This window comes from Rattus norvegicus, chromosome 7, assembly GCF_036323735.1.
Source record: "Rattus norvegicus strain BN/NHsdMcwi chromosome 7, GRCr8, whole genome shotgun sequence".
Classification (NCBI taxonomy): Eukaryota; Metazoa; Chordata; class Mammalia; order Rodentia; family Muridae; genus Rattus; species Rattus norvegicus.
Window position 1 is genome coordinate 58,006,465 of NC_086025.1, and position 20,139 is coordinate 58,026,603.

The window sequence follows — 20,139 nt, forward strand, 5'->3', positions numbered from 1 at the left end:
AGGGTGACGGAAAGATCAACACCAGGCTAGACTCGGGGAGCCTAAGAAAACTTGTAAAGTTTGTGCTTTTTTTTTTCGAGATTTTATTTTATTTTAAATTCTGTATGTATGTCTGCACATGAAAAAATGTACACTGGAATGCAGGCATCTATGAAGACAGGAGTCACTGGATACTCTGAAGTTGTAGAGCTGGGTTCTAGAAACCAAATTGTTAATCCTGAGACCCCCCCCCCCCCAGAGAAAAACCAATTCCACCATTTTGGGTTAAATTTCAAGCAAGATTTATTAAATACTAAATGCTGGCCAAAAGATGGACTTGGGTCAGGACCACTTTCTGAAATTTCCCAGATGAGTGGCCCAAGGCACGTCTTCGGGGAGGAGTGGAGGGAGGTTGTTATAAAGACAAACCTATGGGCCACCGTACCTTCCCATGAGGCGTTGTTTTCCAAGAACTACAACTCCCAACATTCCAGGAAGTTACCCAGTCTTTGAGCAGGTGGGGCTTACAGGTTAATTTGGGGAATATTTACACAAACCTCTGCAAGAACAGTCTGTGCTCTGTTGAGCGATCTCTACTGCCCCCAAGCTTTATTTTAAAAGACCCAGGTTATAAGAGAATCTTTGAGGAGCTCTGTGGGGTCCATCATGGATGAGGTGCAAGAGTCCTTGGAATTTAGAGCAGGAACCTAGGGAGGTGGGGCTTGAGACTAGACAGAAAAGGTGCCAGTGAGGGCAGAGAGAAAAAGGTAGGTTTGCTGTCACTCTGGGACAAGCAGCAGAGGACTCCGTGGTATGAGTTTCAGGGAAAAGAGACAAACCTAAGATTACCCTGGAATATTTGGTCTGAGCAGGTGAAGCCTGTACCTGTTATACAAACAGAAGGATCAGGGAGCAAAGGGTACAATGTACACGGTGGAGGGACAAGGAGAGAGGAGGGACAAAGAGAGGCCCATCTTAGCCATAATAGAAGTTAAATATCCTTATTAGACACACAAAAGCATTGAAAATATAACCCAAGATGTTGCATATTAATATCTTGAACTCAGCCAGGCATGGTGGTGTGTGTTTTTAATCCTAGCTCTCAGGAGGCAGAGGCAGGCAGATCTCTCTAAGTTTAAGACCAGCCTGGTGGTCTGTAGAGTAAGTTCCAGTACAACCAGGGAGGGCTACATAGGGAAACACAGTCTCGAACAATAATAATGATTAATAACAACAACAACAACAACAAAATAAATATCTAGAACTCAGGGAAGAGATCAAGGCTATAAATAAAGATTTGAGAATCTTAAACATCTGATACTATTCAATGCCACGTGACTCTGTGCATCTCTTTAAGGGAGGAATTTAAATAGAGTAATGTTCCCAATTAGAGGGAGACCAAGTGACAATTAAAGCTCCAACTATGGGCACTGAGAAGTGAGGTGACAAAAGGGGAGAGGAAAGAAGAGGAAGAGCGAGGGGAGGGGGGAGTGAGGAGAGGGACGTGGGGGAGGGGGAGTAGGGGAGAAGGAGAGGCCAAGCTCAGAGTGTAGTAGGCTGGATGCCTACAGTGGAGGGTGACCCCTGAGGGAAGGAGTGGCTAAGTACACTACTATTCAGGGTTCCCGAGAGCCAGAGACTCACACAAACCCCTGGTGACCCTGAACAGAGCTGTATTAGTGATGGAGACGAGAGCCAGAATGGCAGTCCCAGGGGAGAAAGCGAGGATGAGGCGAGGGCTGACTAGCAGGAGGAGAGATGATTGTGGATTGTCAGAGCGTGCTGTTAACAGAGCCAGCTGGGGATGCTTCAGTAGGGAAAAGGCACCAGTGATTCACAGAAGTTAAAACTGCTGGCAAAGTGCTGTCCCCAAGGAACTGGGAGGAGGCGGTGTGTGAACACAGAGGGAGAGGCTCCTCGCCCCCCAGGAAAGCATAGAGAGAGTTCTTTTTACAAAAGAAGGGCGTGTGCAAGGAGCAGCGGATGGGGCAGTGGTCACGTGGGCTGGGACACCAAGGAGCTGGATGAATGCTCAAAGCTGGGTGCCAGAAACCACATGGGAAACTGGCAGCAACAAGAGAAGAAAATCACAACCTAAAGAGCGAGAAAGCAAGTTACCGAAGGGATGAGTTTGAAACAGGCAGCAAAACGCACCTTTGGAATCCGAGGATCCTGATGGGTTGTGTGGGTGGGATAGATAGGTGAAGAGAGATAAAACTGAGTTGTAAACTCACTAAGATAGGCCCTCGATTCTTTCTTCTACTCCTCTTCTTCCTCCCCTCCCCTTTCTCTCCTTTCTTTGTTTTAACGAGGAGACACATAAGAGGAGTTGTGAGAGTTCAGAATAATGCTCAACGGAATCCAAGCAGAGTAAAAAGGAAACGTGCAGACCGGCGGGGTCACAAATAAGCACAGGTTGACCGGATAAGGGAGTAAACTGTAGTAGAAAATTGTGGCAAGGGGTGGAGGGTTGGGTAGGGCGCCACGAGTCAGCAGCAAGGGTAGGAGGTCAGATTGAGGAGATGGGTTTTAGGAAATCAAGATTTCAGAGGCCATTGAATTAGCTGATTGGGGTTGGGGGAGATGGATTTCAGAACACAAGTAATAAGAAAAGTAAGGCCGACAGAGACAAACAGGTAGATCAACCCATTTGTTTTTGGGTTTTTTGTTTGTTTGTTTGTTTGTTTTTTTGTTTTTTTGTTTTTGTTTTTTTAAGTCACTCATTTGTCTATGCCTGAATTTAAGTCTCCCCGCCGCAACCCCAAAACCTGAGGGGGTTATTTCTTATCAAACCTGGCCTGAGGATATCCTGATAAACAGGCTGAGCCTGCTCAGTTTGCAATGCATTTTGCTACAAATTATAGAAGCCTAGCCAACTGTGGCAGCCTAGACAGATGATTGTTCTTGTGTAAGAAGGAAGCCATTTTAAAACAGGGTCTGTGATTCTTCTGCCTTTGCCTCTTGGCCATGTGGAGGCTGCAATGTCTTCCCACCAAACTTCCGGGTGAGTTCTTCGCTGAGACCTGCTTTAAGTTCTGGGGAAAGGAGAGAGAAGAGATCCAAACTAGGCAGTCGCTGGAGTCTTTGATATCTGGGAGCTCCTGGCCCGTTGCTCCTGGTTAGACTATAATCCCTTTCCGTGTAACTATTAAAGAGTTAAGTGATCGTCCAACTCAGTGTCCTGAAGAGATTTGTATGTGAATATACAAGCTGGACCATTCAGAAACCTGGAATTTATCTTTGGGCAAAGAACTGGCTCTGCCCTTACTATTGAGGTTTCAGACACGAATGTAGAACTACGATCGAGAAATATGGGTTTCACCTACAAGGATTTTCCGGCCATTTCTGAAACCTCACAACCTCCTCCTCCCACCCATAAATCTTGAAGCATATCCAGTTTCTTATTGGAAGCAGGCTTTCCAGGGGTTGCCACCTCTAGTGAGTGACTTAAGGTCTAAGTGCTCTGAGCATCTGTGGAATCTAAAACGGATGAATGGGCTAAGGAAGGGAGAGTAATTAAAACGCTATAGATGGAAGGGTGGCCACCCGACTTCAGAGGAGTCACCTAGCTATTTTGAATTCCTCTAATCTTGGTTATCTAAATAAAAATCATAGCTAGATATATTGTCTTGGTTCCAGGCTGTTTGATCTTTGACATTTATTGGTCTTGAGGTACTCGCTTTTATTAAATTATCTAAAAGTATTTTATCGTATTCCTTGGTTCCCCGCTGTAGTATGTCTTTGTGGCGATCAATTATGTACAATTATTGTTGCTGAATTTAACAGCTTAACCAGGTAACCTGCCTTCGGTGGGAAAGATGTCACACGGGTACCTACGGACCCTTAGTTAGCAGTAGCTTCATGTGACAATCTGTGCCGTAAGAACATTTTCAAATCCACAAATAATCTTCAGTGCAGGGCCCATGAGAAGGATTCTTTAGAAGATGTTCTTCATATCGCCTGTTCTTTATTTAATTCACCTGTTATTTGCTGCGGCTGCCCCTTCTCCGTTCTCCAACTCCTCTTCCTCCTCCTCTTCCTTTTAAAATGGGGTTTCACCGTGTAACCAGGCTGGCCTTAAAGACACAGAGATCTACCCGCCCCTGCCTGCCTCTGCCTAACTGCTACAATCATGAGGTACACACCAGCATACTTGGGAATATTTCTTGTCTTTAAAAACTTAACTATGTCCTCGCTGTAGATTCTAGGAAACAAACAAACAGATGTATCCACAAATAATGGATAAGCGAAATATGCGTTTATTCTTGGCCTTAACATTCCCTACTGACAACTCATTCTTTTCTTGATTTGACATGAAGAAGGGAAGTTCCTCTGATTCACAGTGCCCTTGACATGGTTACACTTCCTTCCAAGCACCATAGACCATAATAAATAAATAGTAATAATAAAAACCTATGAGGTTGTAGAATTGTAAGTACCTAATGTTAATCCTTAGGCATTTGTTTGCATTTGTTGGGGGTGTGGAGTGCAGAGATCACACTTTGCATGTGGAGGTCAGATGTCAGCTTGTGGAGTCAGCTCTCTCCCGCTCCCATGTGGGTCCTGGGGTTCAAAGTCAGGTCACTAGGATTGGCAGCAAGAGCCTTTACCTCCAGAGCCTTCTCACTGGCCCTGTGCTCAGAGCTTCTCCTTTTTCTTTCTATTCCAGACATGAACGACAACATCTACTTCACTCACCATCATTTAACAGTAAAACAAGAAACTTGTAAGAGTTTCTAATGGAAGGGCAGGATTTATAAGCTACCACTAATACGGAAATTCTCTATGAGAATATGAAAAAATGTGTGTTTATATTCATTGGTGTGTATACTCAGCCTTCTGATATCAGAATGAGTTTGAATCTTCTTCATCTAAAGTTGAGATGGACGACGGTTTGATGTGACTGGAGACGTAACAAGGCCACCTCTCTCACGGCGCCAACACCTGCCTGCATTTGTGTATCAGGACTCAGTGACTCAGGATATTGTTGAGAGAATTGAAGTCCCAGGTACAGCAAGGTTACAGGGGTCAGTTCAAAAGCTAGGAAAGTAGACATTAATACGATCTGCATGAAATGTACTGGACATCGATTCCAGTACACAAACAATACCACACAAGACAAATTCTTCCTTTATTATTTCTGTTGTTATGGGTTAGAGAAAGTTATGGGGAGGGAAGGAAGAAGAGAGAGGGAGAAGGAGAGAAACAGGGAGAGGGAGAGAGGGAGAGAGAGAGAGAGAGAGAGAGAGAGAGAGAGAGAGGGAGACAGAGAGGTGTTATGAATCTGGTATTCTGTGAAGACCCAAGTTCAACTCACTTATTTTTTTGCGACAGTGTCTCCCCCTGAACCTGACATTCATTGATTCAGCCAGGGTGGATTGCCAATGAGTTTCAGGGATCTGTCTGTCTCCAGACACCTCTCTAGTCTCTCTCTACATTTAAAAAAATCCTTTCCCAAGGATTCAGGAAGGGAGAGAAAAGATTAGAACCTATAGAATCTAAAGAAATATTGGAATATGAAGAAATCTTTAAGCAATCTAAAACAAAAAAATATCTCCTATTGTTTGACAGAATTTTAACGGTTTCTACACTCCGTAGATCAGCAGCAGAACCAACCTTTACAGCACTGATTGCTTCGTACAGGACACAGGTGTCTTTAAGCAAGTCTTTAGATGACTGGAAGCAGTTACTGTCCTAGAAGACTGACAAGTCCAGCTTTGTTGACGAACCACTGGGGCTACTACCAGGCATTTAGCGCCCACCTCTGAGTCATGGTGACGTGGGCTCGGGTGTTTGGAAACCACTTCCTACCCTCAACTGCCCGCTAAGCCCAAGTCACTGACTTCTGACTGGACTTTCCATACGGTTACCTCACAGGTACCTAAAACATTAAGCTCTTACTTTCATCCCTAACAGACTCCTCCTTCTGTGTTTCCTCTCTCAGGGGACAGAACACTGTCATGCCAGATAACCAAGACTGGAGAAGTAACTCTTGGTCTCCATTAACCCTTTATGCAACCAATATACCTTCGCCCTAGGGGATATCCCCTGAAGAAGTATATTCCAGGCTCTGGGACCAAGTGGCACAGTCCCCTAGGGACCGTGTGTTTTAGTCAGGGGAGGCAATAAATGCAATGAGCATGAAAAAGTGGCAGGACGGGAAGAGAAACCAACGTGGGGATGATGGGGAGTGTGGATGTCGAAAATATTTAAGCTGGTGGCCAAGAAACTTCAAGAAAGGGTTTTAATAGAATGAAGCAAATGTGTACTTTGCAGGAGTCATGTGGCAGAATGAGGAAGAGGACACGGTAGAGGCCTTGAGTGTGTTTGAGGCATAGTCAAGGGAGGATATGGCTGAAGCTGAGAGCGGAAAGAAAAGCCAGAGAAGAGCTGGGGGATAGATCATGCAAGGCTTTATAGGCTAACCCAAGAACACTTGCACTGTGGGGTAGGGATACAGCTCGGTGGTAAAGCATTTGGAAGGCATGTGTGAGGTGTGAGGTGTGAGGTGTGAGTTCCAGCACTGTAAACAGGTAAAAAACAAAACAAAACAAAACCTATAACTATGGCTCTATTTCAAGTGAGGCAGGATGCCATCATTGGGATCCAGGAGAGGAGTAGACTGTAATGTGGTATACGTTCTAAACAGTCATTCTATGATAATTATTCATGGCATGTTGGATTTGAAGCGATACATCGACCTGTTGTGTGAGCCGAGTTAACAGGAGGACGGACTGGAAGAGGAAAGAACACGAAAGCAAGTAAGCATTTATTAAAATAACTGCTAAAGTGGGAGTGGTGGTATTTTGAAACCATTATAACTAGCAAACAAAGTAACCTGGGTTATTAATGGATGCTAAAGCCACTGGGTAAAAGATGGTTGACTCTACGGAATTTGGAAGATGCCAAAATAACATGGAACAGGTTTCTTTGTAAAGAGAGAAAACCTTGCCTCCACCCTCCCTGGAGAGCTCTGGTTGGTTGGTTCAGCGTAGTGATGAGTCAGCATCTCTAATGTTTGGGTAGCTTGACATCCTCTGTCATACTGTGATGCAATGTGAAGTGTGCAGCCTCCCTATGAAGGCACCCACAAACCCCCCCCCACAAATACGGAATATTCTAGATCGAAAATCAAACAATACTTTAAAAAACAAGATATAAGAAAGCAAAACAACGTGGTAACCTAATGGCGGTGTGTTTGGTTAGGTTCTGGGTCTGAAGAATTCAGAAGATTCAGGCTGCAGAAGATATTTCCCGTGGCAGTACACTTTCAGCGCTTGCCTGCTCTTGAGAAGTTCCAGGTAAGAGTGTTGGGGTCCCTGTGTCGATCTGGCTGCTGTGCAGAGAACAGGCTGCAGGATGAGGGAGATTAGTTAGGAGGCCATCCTGTGGATTCTGGAGAGACTCGGATCAGGTGGCAGTGTAGAAGGCAGGAAGTGTGCCAGTTCTGTGGTAGTTTTACAGTCAGAGCCAAGGGCGTGTGCTAATAAACTGACTGTGAAGTGGGTACTTAAGAGAAGAACCAGGAACAAGATAAAAATTTCAGATGTAAGTGCCCCAGAAGTGGAATCACCACTAACAAAAGTAGAGAAACCTGCACACCTAAGAGACTCCATTGACGGTCTGGCATTCAGATTGGAGTGTGAGGGCTTTGCCAACATTCCTAGACATCCAAATGAATATGCTGCTTGAGTGACTGCATGGTGGAGTTTTAGAGTTCAAAAGTCTGGACTGGACATTAACTTGGCATGCTATCAAGTGCATGAAGAGAGAAGAAGAGAACCAAGGGTTAGGTCCTTGGGGATATAGGCTGGTCTGGCTACATCAAGATGTTGATTATTCAGACCTTAATGGAGTCCAGAAGTAATCACCAGCCTGACAAACTTGATCCCCATGCCTACTGATGTTGCTTTTTGCCTGGTCTCCCATTTCCTCTTTGCATGACGATGCCATGATCTTACACATGCTGTATGTTCTCTCTCACATGTAGAGCCTGGCTTCTAATTGAGAAACAAACTAGTTGGGAATAAGTGTGGGTCAAGGTCAAAAGGCTAGGAGAGCTTGCCGATGGGGTAAAGAGAAGTCTGGGAGGAGAGTAAGAGAACACATAAGACATGAAGACTGGAAGGGACAGACAGGCTGAGAGGGTGTGGCAGGTACAGGCAAGGAGCCAGGTTGTACAGGAGAGAATCAGGTGAGAACCAACCCAAACTGAGAGCACATGAAATTGCCACAAGGAAACAGAGAGATCTGTAAGTTAATTCAAAACGGACTACTTTATTAAAGCGGAAAAAGTCAGCAAAACAAAAGCAATGACCGGGTCTCTTAGGTCGACACAGAGGGCATTTAAAAACCTAGTTTTTGGCTTCTTATTCTGTCTTAGCCTGCGGTCCTCTCCTACTAATCACTTACCCTGAGCTTCATTTATGCTGAACTTGCCAAGTCCCCTGCTGACTGGGTCAGTAGGGCACAGGTACATATCCCATAGAGGATCGATTTCAGCAAAGCAAGTCTTTAACCTAGAAAATAACAACGACAACAACAACAACAAAAGCCAAAGGAGTTACTGGAATCTACTAGTCTACTGAGGCCAAAGAGGGGGGGTTTAAGATAAGGAGGTCTTTAATAAAGGTTTTGAAGCCTAGAGCAGTTTACTTATAATTCTGCAGAAGATTAGGAAGAGATGACCTCAGAAAAAGTTCATTCAAAGCCCTGACTCCATTTCCTGTGCATCCTCTCATCATGCTGGCAGTCAGAACAGATGGGTGCCTTTACTGCTAAGATGTAAAAGCTGCATTTAGGTGGCCCCTCCCAGAAGAGGCCATGAGTCAGGTGATGATGCATTCACCGCTCATAGGAAACATGCAGCATTGAAAACTTAACACACACACACACCCCAAACCCACAAAAACTATCCACAGCTTACTGTCACAGGAGATGTGACTCACGTCTCCGTAGGGGTACACATATCTTATTATAGTGGCAGGAGAAAACGTGTCTCCATCAGATGTCTCTCCCCCAGTACCATCTGCACAGAGCAGTTCTTTGGTGAAAATCCTTTGAAACTTACAAAGTAATTTCTGTCTTTGTGGTTGGGCCATCTTGCTATGGTTTGTTCTCACCACAATGACTCTTAATTTGAGGAACAAAATGATGGCAATAAATCCTTTAACTATATTCAGCTGAATTCAGAGTCAAGTTGGGGATGAATGGAAAGAGAAGGCCTTTGGCTGACCTAGCCTCTGAACCTCCCAGAAACTGCTCCCACACTCTAGGGATGCCCCAGAGAAAGGATCCCAACCTGGCATCTTTGTTCCAAGTGGATGCTTTTTTCCTGTAAATGAACTTTTTTTCCCTCTTGACTGTAGATAAGGGGGTTAGAAATAAGGGAAGGAGGGGGAAAGGAAGAGAGGATCGCAAAATATTTAATACTGATTTGAATCTACAGCAAAGAAATTTGAAATAAATTCACCCACAAAGTTGAAAAGCATAGTTGTTGACTCCTGCTTTAGATGAGTGGTGGTGGGCAGCCCTGGTGAGCTCATTTACATATTCACTAAATTATTTGGTGACAATAATTAGAGAGGGAAATGGAGATATAATTCAGATGAAGGAGAGAGGTAGACAAAATAACAGCAAGGATATCTGGAAAGGTCATAAGGAATGACCAGTGAGTTCAACAGTGAATACAATACATTTGCTATCTGTCTAAACATTTCTGTAATATATATGTCTATATACAAATTTAACACACACACACACACACCACACACACACACACACACACACACACACACACATATTCTTTTTTTCATCTGGGTTACTAATGCTCTGAGAGAGCCAAAGACCACCTAGCAAAACCACCCACATTAGGCATGAGAAGGCCTCTTTTGAGTTAGTAGTCAGGATTATCTGAGACACTCCCTAAATTCTATAGGTTATTGTTATTTTCCTTGGATGCCCTCCAGATGTGAGTGGTAAATATCTCCTCTTGGTGTCTTGCTGTGGAGGCCCCTGAACTGGAACTGATTCAAATGCCCCTTCCTAAGGCCTAGCCCTCATGGTACCAGAAGGCACCATGCAAGCTTTCAAAGGAGGGAAAGAACCAGCAATTCTATCCAACTACAGTGCCTATGGATCACAGTAGTGAACCACATGGCCCAATAACCCTAGGGGTGCAGTAGTAGAATCCATACTTTGGAGGTGACCAACAGCTCTCTAGTTGGACCTTAAGACTCCCTCAGCAAGAGGGACTCATGCCTGATGCTGGAGCACTGGCCAGTTGCCCAGGTCTAGTGAAGTCCTGGATCTTGGAGGAGAAACTACAACCACCACTTTACCAAACTAGATTAATCTCTAACACTCAAATTCATCCTTATACCCACAGAAAAGGGCAGTCCTTATCCCCCATCAACAAAGCTTCTCTTTGCAACAGATAGAGATTATTACAGAATGAACACAACCAATCAAAGCGCAGGGTTGTGGAACTCTGTCACAATGGATATATATATATATATATATATATATATATATATATATATATATATATATATATATATATATGCAAAAGCAAACAAACAAAAACCAAAGCAAAAACCTCCTACACCTAATTAAGGCTCAGGGACCATTGCAGAAAAGGGGACAGAAAGATTGTAAGAGCCAGAGGTTCAGGGAGTTTGTTATGAGATCATATCCTCTCATAAAGTCAGAAACTACACATATAAATTCCCACCAACATGACTGCCTAAATATGAGGCGAATAAAGACAACAGATGTTAAGTGGTGATGGGGAATGGGACACAGGGCCTCAAGCCTCAAGAACTCCAGGTACATAAAAAATGCTGACAGTAGGAGGAATAGTCTTCTCCAGGGAAGAGCACACCAACTGATATCCAATAGCTAATGATCAGCCCTGAAAACATACATACGAGTAGCATTATACAGACTGAGCAGGTCATATTTAGAAGTATAGAGCCATAGTATATAGATTTATGAATGCATACATATATATCATGATATTAACATACACATACATACACACATATACACACATATTTATACACACACATATATACATATACATATATAAAACACACATACATATATATAACACACATATATATACACACATACACATACATATACACACACATATATAAACACACACAAACATACACATACTATACACACACATATATAAAACGCACACACGTATATATATGCACACGCACATATACATATATACACACATACACACCACACACATATATACAAACACAAACACACATATATATACACATACATATATATAAAACACACATATATATATACACACACATATAATAACACATACATATATACACATACATATACATACACACATACATCCCACATATCTGGACACACACACACACATAATTGATAGGGGAGGACTTTTTGTTTTCTGTAACTTTTTCACCCTTTCGATTGCTCTTCCTATCTCGTGACATGCTGAGAATAACAAATTGGAAATATGGAGTGAACTGGGTTCTGCTGTGGGGTTTTATTTGTCCATTTAATTATGGGATGTCTTTGTTTTGAGACAGGGCATCACTCTGTAACCCAGGCTGGAACTCATTATGAGCCTAGGCTGGCCTCACAACTCCCATTTGATCTTTCTGCCTCAGCCTCCTGGGTGTTAGGATGACAGTGTGAACCATGATACCTAGCAAACCAGAGTTCTCCAGCTGGTGGTGATCTCTAGGCTTCTTGGTATATGGCTGTGATGGTTTACACATGCTTGGCCTAGGGAGTGGCGCTGTTAGAAGGTGTGGCCCTGTTGGAGTAGGTGCAACCTCATTGAGGTGCAACCCTCAATGTCACTGTGGGTGTGGGCTTTAGGACCCTCCTCTTAGCTGCCCAGAAGTCAGTATTCTGCTAGCAGCCTTAGATGAAGATGTAGAACTCTCAGCTCCTCCTGAACCACGCCTGCCTGGATGCTGCCATGTTCCCACCTTAATGATAATGGACTGAACCTCTGAACCAGTAAACCAGCCCCAGTTAAGTGTTGTCCTTTATAAGAGTTGCCTTGGTCATGATGTCTGTTCACAGTAGTAAAACCCTAACTAAGACAATGACCAATAAAACTTAATTGAAATAAAAATTTTGAGATTCCAACAAATCAGTGGATACAGACAGTAACTTAAAGGCACTTTAGGACAGTCCATTGGCAAAGGGTACTGAGATAGGAGCATTCCCATAGGCGGAGCTCACACACTGAAAGCTTTGAGATCCTGACCAGCTACAGCCTTCGTCTGCTGCTTATGTATCTTTTCTACAATAAAGACTTGGATAGACCAATCTCTGAGGCTTCTACTAAGGAACATAGTCCTTTCTTAAGTGGGCCTCCCCAGTCTCCCCTGCACATAATCTCCAAACCTTTCCAATCTCTTGACTACCAGTCCATTAGTGGTCTTTATGTCCTCTCAGAAGGTCTTTATTAGGACATTACAGATCCACACGACGGTGTAAATTATCTAGATAATGTATTAGTCAGGTTCCATTGGTCTTAAAAGACAGAAACAACTCAAACTAATCCGAGCCACAAAGCTAATTTCTTGGGCTCTGTAACTAGAAAGTCCTGAGATTAATTTGCCTTCACATGGAGATGACTGGGGCCCTCCTACAGTGTTTTCAGCTCTCTTCAGTGGTGCATGCCTCCCATGCTTTAGTCCCTCGGCTCTCACGGAGGAATCATATTCCTTGTAGAGAGTGTATATGTTTTGCCCAACAAACATAGACACTCTTTCTTGAAAGAAGAGTCATATCTTGTAAGATAAGTGACAGGAAAAGTGAGGTTCTATCTTCTTCCATAAGAAGGGTCTTTTCAAATTACACAAACTATAACTTTTCCATAGCTACTACTATTAGAGGAAGACCGTGATTCAAAATTAAACAGTCTTGTCAATTACTTTATAGAGATGCCGGTAGTCATAAAATGTCAATCGATGTCCTTCATGGTAAACACGGAAGCCTGTTCATTATGAAGCACTTCTGAGATGGGCATTGACAGTTCTGGTTAACACTTCTGAAAGTTACTACAGTACTTTCCACTTGATCAAGCTTTCCCCTTGTGACTCAGAGCTTGTCAAAGCTAATGACCCTAACGACTCCATGGTTCCTAAGCAGAAGCTGTCCAGCTGTGACTCCATCAGAATCACCTGGAAGGATGATTAAACACCAGCGGGGGAGCAGCATCTCACCCCAAGCCCAAGAGGGCTTCTGATGCAGAAATGGCTGGAGCTTGACCATGCTACCAGATGCTAAGCTCACTGCCCTGGAGCATGCTGAGACTTCTTACAGTCATCTCATTACAATCACTGCACAAGGGGAATCGTCTAAATACAAAACATTTTATTCACTGTTGCAAAAAGAAAATTACTCGTGCCATTTATTCTAAACAAAGGAAAATCGAAAGTTTTGTTCTAGCACTGGAATTTTGGCAGAACCTTTCAAATTGAACCTATCAAAACATATACCTTCAAATCCTTGAGTATGGATGTATTCGCATGCATGTGCATATGTATGTGCAAGAGAGAGAGAGAGAGAGAGAGAGAGAGAGAACCTAAGATAATAGTCCTTAAGCACAGTCCCCCCACACTTTTATTTGATACAAAGTCTCTCAGTGACCTAGAACTCTCTGATTAAAGCAAGTCCCAGAGCTAGAGTCACTCCCAGGGCTAGAATCATAAGTGTGTACCCCCAAATGTTAGTGTAGATGGACTCTAATCTTGCTGTTGATACATGTATATTTTGAGTTCAAATTTCAACTTTCTATACGCTGTGTGATTTTAAAAAAAACCCAGGTGTGGTGGATAGTAAATTCAGGTTCTCTGGTGGTTCTTTACGCCATGTTTGCTCGCCCAGCATTATGTTTGATAGGCTTGATTCTGGATGTTTACCACTTTATCTTCAATGGCTGGGCCCAGTGCAACTTTGATAGCTGCTTCTCCTCCATCCCACCCAGTACTTACAATTTCACTTATATTCCAACAACTGTAGGTTTTGTTGTTGTTGTTTAGGTGTTTTTGTTGTTGTTGTTATTGTTATTGTTTTGGTTTGGTTACTATTTTCAAAGACCAGTGTAGCTGTATTTCTCTAAGTATTAATGTTTATATAGTTTAGGGGTATTCTTGAATTTGCAGTTGAATCCCTGCCTTCTGGGGACTCCCCAGGGGCCCTGTAGTGCTGGTTCCATCAATTCTGTGTGTCTCTGACTGAGTTTACTAGCATCAACTTCTGGTGACTCGCTATCTAGTATGTACTATGCAATTTAAAGTTTTTAAAAATCATCTTACCATGCTGTCTAGGCCAGTCTTAAAGTGAGAATTCCTCTGACTCTACCTCCCAAGTGCTGGAATTACATATTTGTACCACCATCCCAGGCAAACTATGCATTTTTTTTTTTTTGGAGCTGAGAACCAAACCCAGGGCCTCACGCTTGCTAGGCAAGAGCTCTACCACTGAGCTAAATCCCCAACCCCCAAACTATGCATTTTTAGAAGTTGGTTTTCATAGTGAGACCAGGACCTACCTTTTCAAATACTTCATTGACTAACCTGGTTTAATGTTCCTTTTTTTCTTTTTTCTTTGGTTAAAATCGCAGTGATATGCTGGAGCGTAGCTCATTGGTGTGGACCATGAGTACAATGTGACCCAGATACTGGGTTTAATCCACAGGACTGCAAAGACAACTATCAAAGAATGGCGTTTAGCTATTTCTTTCACTAAGGCGATGAGGCACCTGAGAGGTATACCTTAGGGAGGAAGGCTTTAGTTTACTCCTGGTTCAGAGGTTACAGTTCATGATGGCAGGGATGCCTGGTGGCTGGGGCAGCTCCACACATAGCAAGCGACAGAACATGAGTTGGGAGATCCTCCCATCCTGGGGATCAAGAAGCAAAGAGCGTGGACAAGAATCAGAAATGATGTTACCTACAAGGTGTCGACAGCTCACTTCAGCTTAGACCATAGCTCGAAGACCCCTTAACTCCCCACCAGGTGAGTACCTCGTATTTAGACACATGAGCTCATGGGAGACATTTTACATCCAATCCACATCTCTGCATATTTCAGGAGAAAAGATCAGTAGTAGGTCGCTATCAAAACCGTGGCTAGCCACGTCCAGAATGCTTGCTTGTTTTCTACTCACAAGGAGCAGGCCAAAGCCTTTAATCAGTTCTTTGAGTGACTGTGCCCCCACTTAAACCTAACCAGGGTGGGGCTTTGAGCATCTAAGGAGTGGGGGTTCCAAAAAGGCGGAGGGGACTGAAGTACATCCGGTCTTGTGATCACATGAATATTCAGGTCAGTGCTCTCCACTCGGTTTGAAGTTGAGTCACTTCAGGAAATCCAAAGGGGTCTCATTACACATGGTGAGTGTGCTTCCTGCCGGAGGGACCTGCTTGGCATCTTCTGGTCGTGTGTGAATCACCACTCTGTCTGGCTGCTATACAAGTACATATTGTTTTATTGAACAAGAGGGTAGAAAGTCACATAAAACATCGCATACTACAAATGGCCAGGGAATAATTTGACTTGCCTTGGTGCAACTTAATTTACACATCGGTCTCCTAGAAAAAAAAAAAAAGGAAAACATCTGTTCCATAAATACAGCTTAGTCTGGGCACATGAGCCATGAATGGCTTTGATTATTATTTGTTTTAGTTGAATTCCCCTTGCTTTATTTTTTGAATTGTAATATTTTAAAAATAGAATAAAGCACTTTCAGGCAATAAGAAAAAAGGAGAAACAGTATAAAAATAGGGGAAAAAGAGCTTTATTAGGGAAAAATCTATGAAAGAAAGAACACAGAACCAAGATTTGCCTCCAATTTTGAAAAACATATTTATTCCCAACCTTACTAAATATATTTGTTTCTCCATCACGGGGTAGTTTTTCCTTTCAAGCATCTGATTTGTAGCCATATTTAAGTCTTGACATACTGTCTCAAGAAAGAAAAGAGAATGAATTTGTTTTCCAAGCTTAGATCACACCCAAGGGGATATTATTTAAACAGACAGGGGGTTTTACACGAGCATCAGAAGCAGAGGAGAAGCTTCGAGCATTTTTATCAGAGGAGGAGAAGCTAGAATGGTTTCTAGATGTTCCAAGAGCAACACGCGTTTGTCTTAAAATGTCAGGCTGAGTGATGTTGATGGTCTTTCTGAGGGAGACCTGGGTTGTCTGAGAACGTCGCAAGCATGATGCCTCCGGATAGCCATGTCTGAAGACCTTACAGAGTCCCAATCTGTTCCGATGCAGAATCAGAACTAAATGAGAAGAACAGGTGGCCCCTAAAATGTGCTCTGGGTTGCCTCTTGTCTCCCTGTTCCTGGAAAACCTCTAGAAAACCTCTTCACAGAGCCAGCTTCCACTGCAAGGTTGAGTTGTAGGCACAGGTTTTAGCTTTTTCTACACCTCATATGCATTAAGCGTTGTTTTCAGCACAGTGGCGCACTGTTTATGTATGTCAATATTGCAACCACTGGCCCCTTTTAGAAGGTAGTGACGGGCTGCTGAGGCTGAGCTGTGGTCAGTTTAGTGCTGTTTTCTAACAGACCCTTAGACCATTGACAACGCTGCTGCTGCTGCTGCTTCTTCTTCTTCTTCTTCTTCTTCTTCTTCTTCTTCTTCTTCTTCTTCTTCTTCTTCTTCTTCTTCTTCTTCTTCTTCTTCTTCTTCTTCTCCTCCTCTCTTCCTCCCCCTCCTCCTCCTCTCTTCCTCCTCCTCCTCCTCTCTTCCTCCTCCTCCTCCTCCTCTCTTCCTCCTCCTCCTCCTCCTCCTCCTCCTCCTCCTCCTTCTTCCTAAGCTGTGCAGAAGAGCACTGCACTCATTAGTTAAGTACTGATCCTTAAACTCAGGATTGTAGGGTACCACATCCTGCTCTCTCCCTCTCCCACAATGCCTCTTAGTGAGAGGTTGAAAATGTCCCCCTAAGAGGGTGAAAACTTCCTTTGCTTCCAAACTGTGTTCCTTTTGTCTGTGCCTCAGGTTTTACCTGGAAGCCCTGACCTGGAACTCTCACAAGGCAAGGGGCCCCAAGATGTCTGCATGCCTGAATACAGAAAGAAAAACAGGTCACCATCTTGAATTGTTACCCCATCCCACAGGTGTTTTCTTGGGCTTGAATTTTTCAGTTTGTGATCTAGGTGCGATGACCTGAACTCATGGTAAATATATTTGGGGCTTTGGGAGTTTGGAATTTTAGTTAGGCTTAATCTTGTTACTGCACTTGCATTAGAATGGCTGTCATAAAAAGGACAAAATATAACAGATACCGTGAGGGAGTAGAAAAAGGTAAGGGGTGTACACTGTTGGTGGGGATGAAAACAGTTTAGTCTGTTACATAATCACAGCACTCGGGAAGCAGAGGCAGGTGGACCTCTTGAGTATACAGAGGCAGCCTGGTCTACAGAGCAAGTTCCAGGACAGCCAGAGCTACACAGAGAAACCCTGTCTTGAGAGAGGGAGGGGGAAGGGAAGGGGGAAGGGTAGGGGAAGGGAGAGAGAAAAGAATGTGGACCTTCCTTTAAAAAACCAAGGATAGAATAGAATTACCATGTACGCCGGTGTTCCCACTATTGGGTACATGTCCAAAGAAAATGAAATTAGTGCATATAAAGAGACATCTGCATTCCTGCATTCACTAAAGCATTATTCATAATAAGTGAGAATTATGGAAATACCCTATGAGTCCACCAATAGAGGGATGGATAGAGGAACTCTTTATGTACGCACAAAGGAACATTGTTCAGCTCCAAAAAGAAAAGGAAATCCTGTCATGTGTGAGGACGGGGTGAACGGAGAAAACATTATGCGGTCTGAAGCGAGCCAGGCATAGGAAGGCAAGGAGCATACCATCTACCTTACGTGGGGACTGGAGAGATGACTCAGTGGTTAAGAACACTGGCTCTTCCTCAAGAAGAGCTGAGTTCAATTCCCAGCATCCCCATGGCAGCATACAACTGTCTGAAGCTCCAGTTTCCAGAGGATCCAACACTTGTACAGACACACATGTAGGCAAAACACCAATGCATATAAAATAAAAATAAATAAATTAGTTTTTAAAAATCCATTTCATAGACTCAGAAATCAGAATGGAGCTTGTCAGGGTCTCAAGTGGATTAGGGGAAAGGCCAGTCAAAGGATGTAAGATCTTTGACAGAGATCTGATAGATACCATAGTGACTGTTTTCAGAAACAATATTGTATAATTGAGAACTGCTTTAAAAAAAGATTTGGACTATTCTCATCATAAAAATAAAGTATGTGAGGTAATATATATGACAATTTGCTCCATTTAGCACACTACAATGTTACATTCAACATATCAGGTTGTGTACCATAATGATTTTGTAATGAATAACGTTGTCAAATATATAATAAAGAAAGATGCGCTTTTTTTAAAAAAATATTTTTTGTTATGAGTATGGATGTTTGGCCTGCACATAGGTCTGTGTACCACATGTGTGTCTGGTACCTGCAGAAGCCAGAAGAGGGTATCGATACCCTGAGACTGGAGTTATAGACCATGGTGAGATGCACGGTGGGTGCTGGAATCAAACTCAGGTCTTCTGGAAGAGTAGCCACTGTTCTTAACTGAGCCAAAGGCCCCAGGAAAGATTCTTATAGCATGTGGACTTGAACTGGAGGCCAGAGATTCTGCATCTTGTCTCGTATTACTTAACCAGCCTGACAGGGAACTTTTAGGTTTCCCTCCTCCCTCCTGTATCTCTGATATGTGAATAGGTCCTCTCTCTCTTATACCTGGACCATCACAGTTTTCTCATATCTGGTACCCACCACCACTAACCTCACCCTCTCCTGTCTATTGTCTGCATTAAAGATACAGTTATGCACGGTCCTTCATCAAAACCCTTCAGTGAGCCCCCACTGCCTGGAGGGCACAGTCTGAACTTTAAGACAATAATTTGTGGCCCTTCTGGTTGACTTTGGAATATAAGTCAGGGGCTGATATTCCCAGTCATCTTCCAGATTTCTTTCCTCTTTCCATTCTACACCAACGTCACCATGAAGTTTTAAGTGGACATAATGGTAGCCATCTCAGAGTCTTTTAAAAGTCCCCAACAGTACAGCCATCCATGTGTCTAGCTCTAGTCAATGAACACTAAACAGAAGGGTCTTACAGAAGCTTCAGCCACTCCCCTACATGACAGCTAGCTCATTCCTTTGTTTCTTTCTTGCCCATGCTCAGGCATGAATGTGGCAAGGGAATGTAAGCTGCCATGTTGGACGAGGAGGAGATCTTGGATGAGAGCCATGGTGTGGTGAGAGAAGAATGATTCTGAGAGCTTGGAGCTTCATGTCCCCAACCTGCCACAAGAACCAAGATCATGTGCATCTGTGACAAAAAATCTTCATAAAGACATGACTGTGACTCTCCTTCCTGCTCTGGGCTACACACATGTGGAGCTGTGGATTATGTGTTGGCTGGATAATAGGATTTCATGAGTCTGTATTTATCTCCTGTTGTCCTGTTGTTGCTTTGATTTTCAGGTGGACTCTGTTTGTTCAAAGCCTTCTTGGCATCGCCCACCTTAAGATTATTCAGAGGTAGGCACGGACCTCCATTTTACCATTATTCCGTGTGCTGCCTCTGCCCAGCCATGCATTCATCACAACAACTATTGCTAGATAGTTCAGAATATTTAAGCCTAAATATCTTACAAACTCTTGTTTCCAGCCAACCTCTTCACCCATTGACTGCCCATGATTTCTTTATCATTTTTTAAAATGTTGTAGATAATAAACTCCAACAGATCACCACTAGGTTTGTTTTGTCTTTGTGTTTCCAGTGCCTGGAACAAAATTGGCCCTTCGGAGTAGCTGCTATGCGAATGAATGAAAATTAGAGTCACTGGGTTCTCATTTTCTCTTCTTTAACACATCAGTAATAATGATCTCTACCCTATATATGTTCTTAAAAATCATGTGAAAAGAGAAATCCAAGTAACGTGTGCTTCTTGAACTTCAATTTTCTTGCCAATTATCTTATGCAAGTATAACATCTACAAAATTCAAGAATAACTGGTCTACTTTGTAGCTACAGAAAACAGAAAGTGAAGAATAATTAGAAAAAAAGGCATGCTTCTGATTTTA

At 43.1% G+C, this 20,139-nt stretch overlaps 1 long non-coding RNA gene across 1 annotated transcript; it reads left to right on the plus strand.

Annotated features, from left to right (window-relative positions):
* Nucleotides 1–446: 446 nt before the first annotated feature.
* On the plus strand, nt 447–19,806 carry LOC102547506 (uncharacterized). Its single transcript, XR_001838875.3, has 7 exons — nt 447–496; nt 4,649–4,987; nt 5,551–5,856; nt 6,669–6,740; nt 7,186–7,280; nt 17,011–17,096; nt 19,235–19,806. It is a non-coding gene; the product is annotated as an uncharacterized LOC102547506 (long non-coding RNA).
* The last annotated feature ends 333 nt before the right edge of the window (nt 19,807–20,139 follow it).